Below are 6,758 nucleotides of genomic sequence, written 5' to 3'. Positions count from 1 at the left end.
CCATCACATAATCATCTGTTCATCCATCCATCAATCTGTCCAACTATCCATTCATCTATCCAGCCAACCAACCAACTTGCAAGCTATCTATCTACCCATTCATTAATTCACTCACACACTCATCCACCTATTCACCCACTCACCCATCCATCCCCCATCAATCCTCTGTCTATCCATCTATCTATTTATCTATTCATATGTCTACCTACCAGTCCATCTACCACATCCTCATGAGTCCATACATTCATCTGTCCATCTATCCATTTATCTGTCCATGCACACACTGATGCATCCTTTTTTTTTTCTTCCACACACCCATGCACACATCTGTCCCCTAATGCCCATACACTCATCCATTCATCCATTCACCTTTCATGCACTCTTCATCTTCATCTTCACACACCCATACACTCATCATTTATTACATGTCCACAATGTGACTGCTCTGCTGGGGAGGGAGCAAGAAGGAGAAAATGACAAACAAGATTGTCCCTGTCCTTCCTGTCATCAATATTACTCTCTGAGGGAGAGACACTATCAAAGGATTTACTGTTCACAATCTGCTTTGACATGTCAGGTACTGAGTACAGGTGCTCCATAGAGCATATGATGGCTGGGTGTGACTCGGGTTCAAAGAAAAGGACACCTGAGGTTGGAAGAAGTGGGTGAAGGCACAGGGAAGGGTATTCCATGTGGAGAGCAGGAGATGGGAGGGCAAAAGAAGAGGGTCCCTGGAGCAATGAGCTTGTGGTTGGGTAATGAGTGGCCCCTTCAGGAATTTTAACTCTGTCCCCAAGAGCAGGCTTCCAAGGCCTTCCAGCAAGGGAGGAACCAGATAAGACTCTAGTTTGGGAAGATAACTTTGGCTGCCATGGAGACAATGCCTTGGACTGGGGTAGTGATGGAAGATATGGCACAAGTCAGTGGGGAACTGAAGCAGAAATGGCCCAGAAGAGGTATCAAGAGAATATAGTGGGCAGGGTCCAGAGATCTCCCAACTCTTAACTAAAGAACATCATTGTACTGAAAAGCTGGAAGACTATCGTGTCTAGTGCACTGCTTATCCCACACTCAGTCACAGTCACATCTCCCTTTTCCTTTTTCTTAATATGTGAGTCCCCATGGCCACCACATTGATTCTGACTTACATCAACTCCATGAGTTTCCCTGTAGAACTGGGTTCTGGGGTCTTCAATGGCTAGCTTTTCCAGAAGTAGCTCACCAAGCCATTCTTCCAGGCACCTCTGGGTGGATTCGAACCTCCAGCTTTTGGGTTAGCGGCTGAGCATAGTGGCCTCTTGTTCCACCCATGAACTCCAGCAAGATTCAGAAATGCCATTCTTCTGAACCATTTGAGTATAACGGGCAGGCAGCATGCCATTCTGCCTCTGAGTGCCTCGGCTGGGCATCCTGAGAACAAACCCATTCTCCTCCACAACCACAGACCAGCGTCCACCTCAGATCGTTACCAAGAATGTCGGCAAATGTCCAGCCTGTGGTCACATTGTCCCCACTGTTCCAGGAATGTCTTTCATGGTTGGCTCTATTTTCAAAGCTGAGGTCCAGTCAAGGTTCTGGCATTGCATTTGGTTCTGTCTCCTAAGTTTCCATAATTATGGTGTTGGCAGAAGATATTGGATACACCGTGGACTGCCAGAAGAACAAACAAATCTGTCTCAGAAGTGTAGCCATTAATGCTCCTTAGAAGCTGGTATGGTAAGACTTCATCTCATGTATTTTGCGTGCAGTATCAGGAGGTGCCAGAGTCTGGAGAAGAAACGCAAGCTTGGTACATTGTGGGATTAGAAAAAAAGAAGACCTTCAGTGAGCTTTTAACAGCCAAAACAGTACATTGGTCCAGAACCACCACTCTGGAGGTAGCAGTGCTGATGGCAAATGGGTCCTGGCAGAGAGCAGAAAATACCAGGAGACGATTTATGCTTTACTGAGTATGCAAAGGAATTTGACCGCACGGGTCGTCACAAACTCGTGTTAACTTTGAGAAGAACGAGAATCCCAGAACATTTAATCGCTCACACGCAAAAACTATACCTAGGCTTTTGTTTGCACAGAGTAAAGGAACACCCCAAGGTTTAAAATCAGGAAGGTGTGTGTGAGGGTGGTAGCCTCTCTTCAAACACGTTCAATCTGTGTATTGAACAAATGAAAAAGCTGGACTCTGTGAAGAAGAACGTGGCATCAGGATCGGAGGAAAACTTATCGACAACCTGCATTGTGCAGAGGACACGACCTTGCTTGCTTGCTGGAAGTGAGGGTTACTTGAAGCATTTACTACGGAAGATCAAAGACTACAGCCTTCAATATGGATTGCATCTCAACATCAAGAAAACAAGCCCCTCACCACTGGACCAATAGGCAACATCATAAGAGATGGAGCGAAGACTGAAACTGTCAGTGGCTTCATCTTACTTAGACCCACAATCAGTACACTTGGCACCAGCAGTCAGGGATTGGGAGACATATTATACTGGGAAAGTCTGCAACCAGAGCCCTCCCAAATTACTGAGGAGCAATGATGTCATTTTGAAGACTAAGGTGTGTCTGATTCAGGTCGTGGTCTTTCCAATCACTTGCTACGCACTTGTGAGCTGGGCAGTGAATAAGGATGACAGAAGAACTGACACCTCTGAGCTGGAGAAGAGTACTGGATATTCCATCAACTGCCAAAAGAATGAACAAATAGGACTCGAGGAAGGTGCAACCAGAGTGCTCGTGGGAGGCAAAGATGACAAAGCTTCGTCTCATATGCCCAAGGTATTCCTTGGAGAGGGATATCTCGCTTGGAAAGGTGGGAGTAAAAGAGAGGCAGCGAAAGAGAAGACCCTCAATGAAATAGATTGACACAGTGACAGCGGCGATGGGCTCAGGTGTGTCAGAAATGATGAAGATGGCATGAGACACAAGGATCAGACCTACTGTTCCTATGATATCACATGTATATCTTGCCACGGGTCAATATCACTTTGTAATTCATCAAGTGGCGATAGAGGTCTAACTCTTTCTCGAATGTACATGGGGTCAGGTACTTTTTCAAGTTGATCCAGACATAGAGGCCGCAGCCTCCCTTTAGATAGGGGATCTCCAAGGCGTCTAGCTGCTTTGTGACACAACGGTAAGCTCTCTGGAGCCGTAGTTTATAGGAAGGCAGGTAGGTGTTGTCAATCCAGACTCTATCTTTGAGCAGCTGACACAGCTTATACTGAGCAATGCCAGAGAGGCTGTGGAGGTAGCTAAAGCCACGCACAGCAGCAGCCACGTCCTTGTTGTGGGTGTATAGAGCACCAAAGCGGAAGCCAGAGATGCCAAAATCCTTACTGGTACCCCAGATCACATGCGTCCTTTGGGGGTCAGGCAAACTGTCCAAGCTCAGCACACTGTGGAATGTGGTCTTTGGATCGAACACAGACAGCATGTAAATCTCATCTATAATCACATGTAGTTTATACCTCTTGGCAAATGTCAGGTACTCTTTCAGTGAATCTTGGGAGTAGGTGTAACCCAAAGGGTTCTGGGGGTTGTTGAGTATAAGGCCTTTGATCTTTTTCCCCTTAAGCATAGCTTTAAGCAGGCCATCTTCTAACTTTTTGACAGTGAGCTGGAAAGGTTGTTTGTTTTCATCAGTGATCTTACTGTCCAGGTGGACATGAAACAGCTCAACTTTTGTGTACAGTTTGGCACTAAGGGTGAAACCACCATAGAAGGGAGTAGGGATCAGAAAGGCCTCTCCTGCATCACACAGAACCATGGACAGTGCAGAGAAGATAGAGCAGCAACCATTTAGAACAACCACGTTTTCTGGATCAAGCAGAGAAGGTGCCTTACAGTAGTGATACAGGAAATTAGCTATTTCTTGCCGGAGGAATAATCGTCCTGTCCAGTCATTGTATTGTAACAGGCTATTCTCCAGGTAAGCCATGTCACTCTGTTTGAACCTTTCGGTTATTAGGTCAGTGCAGAGCTTGTCCTCACTGATACCAAGGTTAATGATGCCTGAGCTGTTATTGTCTTCATGGTATTTGTTTGCCAGGTACGCCATGTAGTCTTCAAAGCCAGAGCGGTACAAAAAACAGACCTCTTCACCACGGGTAGAGAGGTTGTGGTCCTTAGATATCGTATAAGCCTCATGCAACAGGGAGACTTCCCTGCTGGGTTCTCCTTCCCACACACCGCTAGGAGGCTCGGAGCCCAGGAAGTGTGGAGGTAGTTGGGGTTCCTTATCGCTGTGGGGCACAAACTGTAGGAGGCTGATCACCTGATCCATTAGACGGGCTATTTTTTGCTTATCAATGACCTCAGTATATATCTCCTCCAGGTCCTTTTTCTGCTGCTCCTAGGGGTCGTGCTAGACTCGAAGGCACCCAGCAACAACAGCAGCAGTGAGAGATTGGCGCCATGGCTGCAACACGGCTCAAACGTTAACAGCCATTGTGAGGATGTGGGGGACCAGGCAGTGCTTGCGTTCTGTTGGATATGAGGTCACTGTGAGTCTCCTAAGGGTCCAAGAAAAACCCAGGAGCTGGAAGGAACAGGGCTGGAGGAGTCACAGAGAGAGGTGATGGCGTGGCATCTGCTTTGCAGAGAAGGCCTATTGCTCTCACTTCCTCTTTGCTTTGCTTGGTGAAGTCTCAGGCTGGTCCTAACGTCAGAAACTTGGCCCTCTCTGAGCTTCCACAGGGGGTGTCTGCCCCGTAATCCTGCCAGGGCTCCACCACACCCTACCTAACTCTTTGACTGTGTCTGTCCCCAGCTGTCACTGTCCTATCTTATTGGCTGGAAAAAGCACCAGCTTCAGCAGTTCCAGAGGCAACACTGCCCACCACCCTGTGCACACCTCTTGTGTGCACTTGAACATGAATCCTGTGGCGACCATTAGACGGATATCAGCATCCAGTGGTACTAATACACCAGAATCAACCCTCTGCCATCGGAACTCTGGTGACCTGGTGGTAAGGAATGGCTCTGCCAAGCCAAGGACTCGCAGTTCTAATCCACCAGTTGCTCTGCAAGAGAAAGGTGGGTGGTTTCCTCCTGTGTGATTTACAGCCTCTGAAAATCAACTGGAGGGTCAGCGGCCGGTAGGCTCCTACTTGAGTGTACTAACAACCGAGAAGAACAAAGAAGAACTTTGAACTGTGGTCTTGACAAAGAGTACTAAACACCCCATAAATTGCCAAGAGAACAAACAAGTCTGTCTTACAGAAAGTACAACCAAAGTGCTTTTTAGAGGCCAGAATGGTGAAACTGTCTCAGGTACGTACTTGGAGTATGGGAGAAGACATGCTGGAAAACGGAGAGGGTCAGAGAAAGAAAGTGGACCCTCGATGAGGGTGCGGTAAAGCACAATGACTGCAATTACAGGCTTGACCAGGGCGGAGATGGAGAGGCCACAGTTCAGAGCTCACAACTGATAAGGTCACTAAGGACCAAGTTGACCTGATGACACCTCACCAGTCCTTGGAGAAGGACATCATGCTTGGAAGGGTAGAGGGTCAGCACAGGAGGGGAAGACCCTAGGTGACACAGATTGACATAGTGACCGTGGCCATGGGGTCAGGGGTGTCAGAGACGGTGAAGTTGGCTCCGGAGAGAGCAGGGTGTAGAGCCATTGTTCATCGGGTCACTATTAGTCAAGATGGACCCAACGGCGCCTAACAACACCACCAACATCCTACCGACTTAGCAGTCCAACAGGGCAGAGGAGGACCACCCCGTGAAAGCCCCAAGGCTGTCCCTCCTGGGCGGCCGCATCTTCCTTTCACAGAACAGCTGGTGGATTCCAACCACCGACCTTTGCATCTCAAAGCTTCAGACGGCACGCTACCAGAGGTGGCACAGCTGGAGCCTCCCTGCCATCAGGCCCGTGCTGTGTCCCAGTGACCCTATGGGACAGAGTGGAGCTGCTGCCCCGAATGTCGCCAAGGCTGGGAGTCTCTGTGGAAGCACACCACGCAGCTTCCTCCCCAGGCCTGCCCATGAGCTCTGGCCCCCACCTCGCAGTCAGCACACCCTGCAGCTCCCCCCTCCACCTGACCTGCTTATGACCTTGGACTCCCACCTCTCAATCAGCACACTCTGCAGCTCCCCCCATCACCCCACCTGCCCATGAGCTCTGGTTCCCACCTCTCAATCAGCATACTGCACAGCTTCCCCCTGAGACCCGTTCATGAACTTGGGCTCCCACCTCTCAGCACACCACACAGTTTCCTCCCCAGACCCGCTCATGAGCCCCGGCTCCTACCTCGCAGTCAGCACACCTTGAAACTTCCTTCCCAGAGCTGCTTATGAGCTTGGGCTCCCACCTCCCAGTCAGCACTTACTACACTGCACCACCAGGGTTCCTTTAACAGCACAATGGGAATACCTCTATTACTATAATACTGTCATTACTCCTGTAGTGAACCCCAGTTCCACCACGTCTCACAGGGACTTATGCCCCCCCCCCCTTATGTCAGAGGAGAACTGTGCTTCCTACAGTTTTCCATGGCTGGTTTTCCAAAACCAGAGTGTTAACCAGCCAGGTTGGGGACTTTTCCCCAAGGTACCTCTGGATGGGCTTGAACCTTTTGGTCTGTAGGGAGCGTGCTAACCCTTCATTTTCCCCAGGGGCTCCTATCCCACATTATAGATGAGGAAACTGAGGCACAGAAAGGTGAAATCTGCCACCCACGCTCTTGCAGCCAGGAGGTGGTCGAGCTGGTTCCAGACACCAGTGGCCTGTCCCCAGACACCCCACCACT

General features: G+C 49.2%; 1 pseudogene; it reads right to left on the bottom strand.

Annotated features, from left to right (window-relative positions):
* Positions 1-2,950: 2,950 nt before the first annotated feature.
* Positions 2,951-4,282, bottom strand: LOC102870988 (annotated as a pseudogene).
* Positions 4,283-6,758: the final 2,476 nt, after the last annotated feature.

Source organism: Elephantulus edwardii, unplaced genomic scaffold, assembly GCF_000299155.1.
Source record: "Elephantulus edwardii isolate Elephantulus edwardi_28Jun2011 unplaced genomic scaffold, EleEdw1.0 scaffold00126, whole genome shotgun sequence".
NCBI classification, from domain to species: Eukaryota; Metazoa; Chordata; class Mammalia; order Macroscelidea; family Macroscelididae; genus Elephantulus; species Elephantulus edwardii.
The sequence above is the reverse complement of the archived record's forward strand: the minus strand, read 5'-3'. Positions and strand labels throughout refer to the sequence as shown.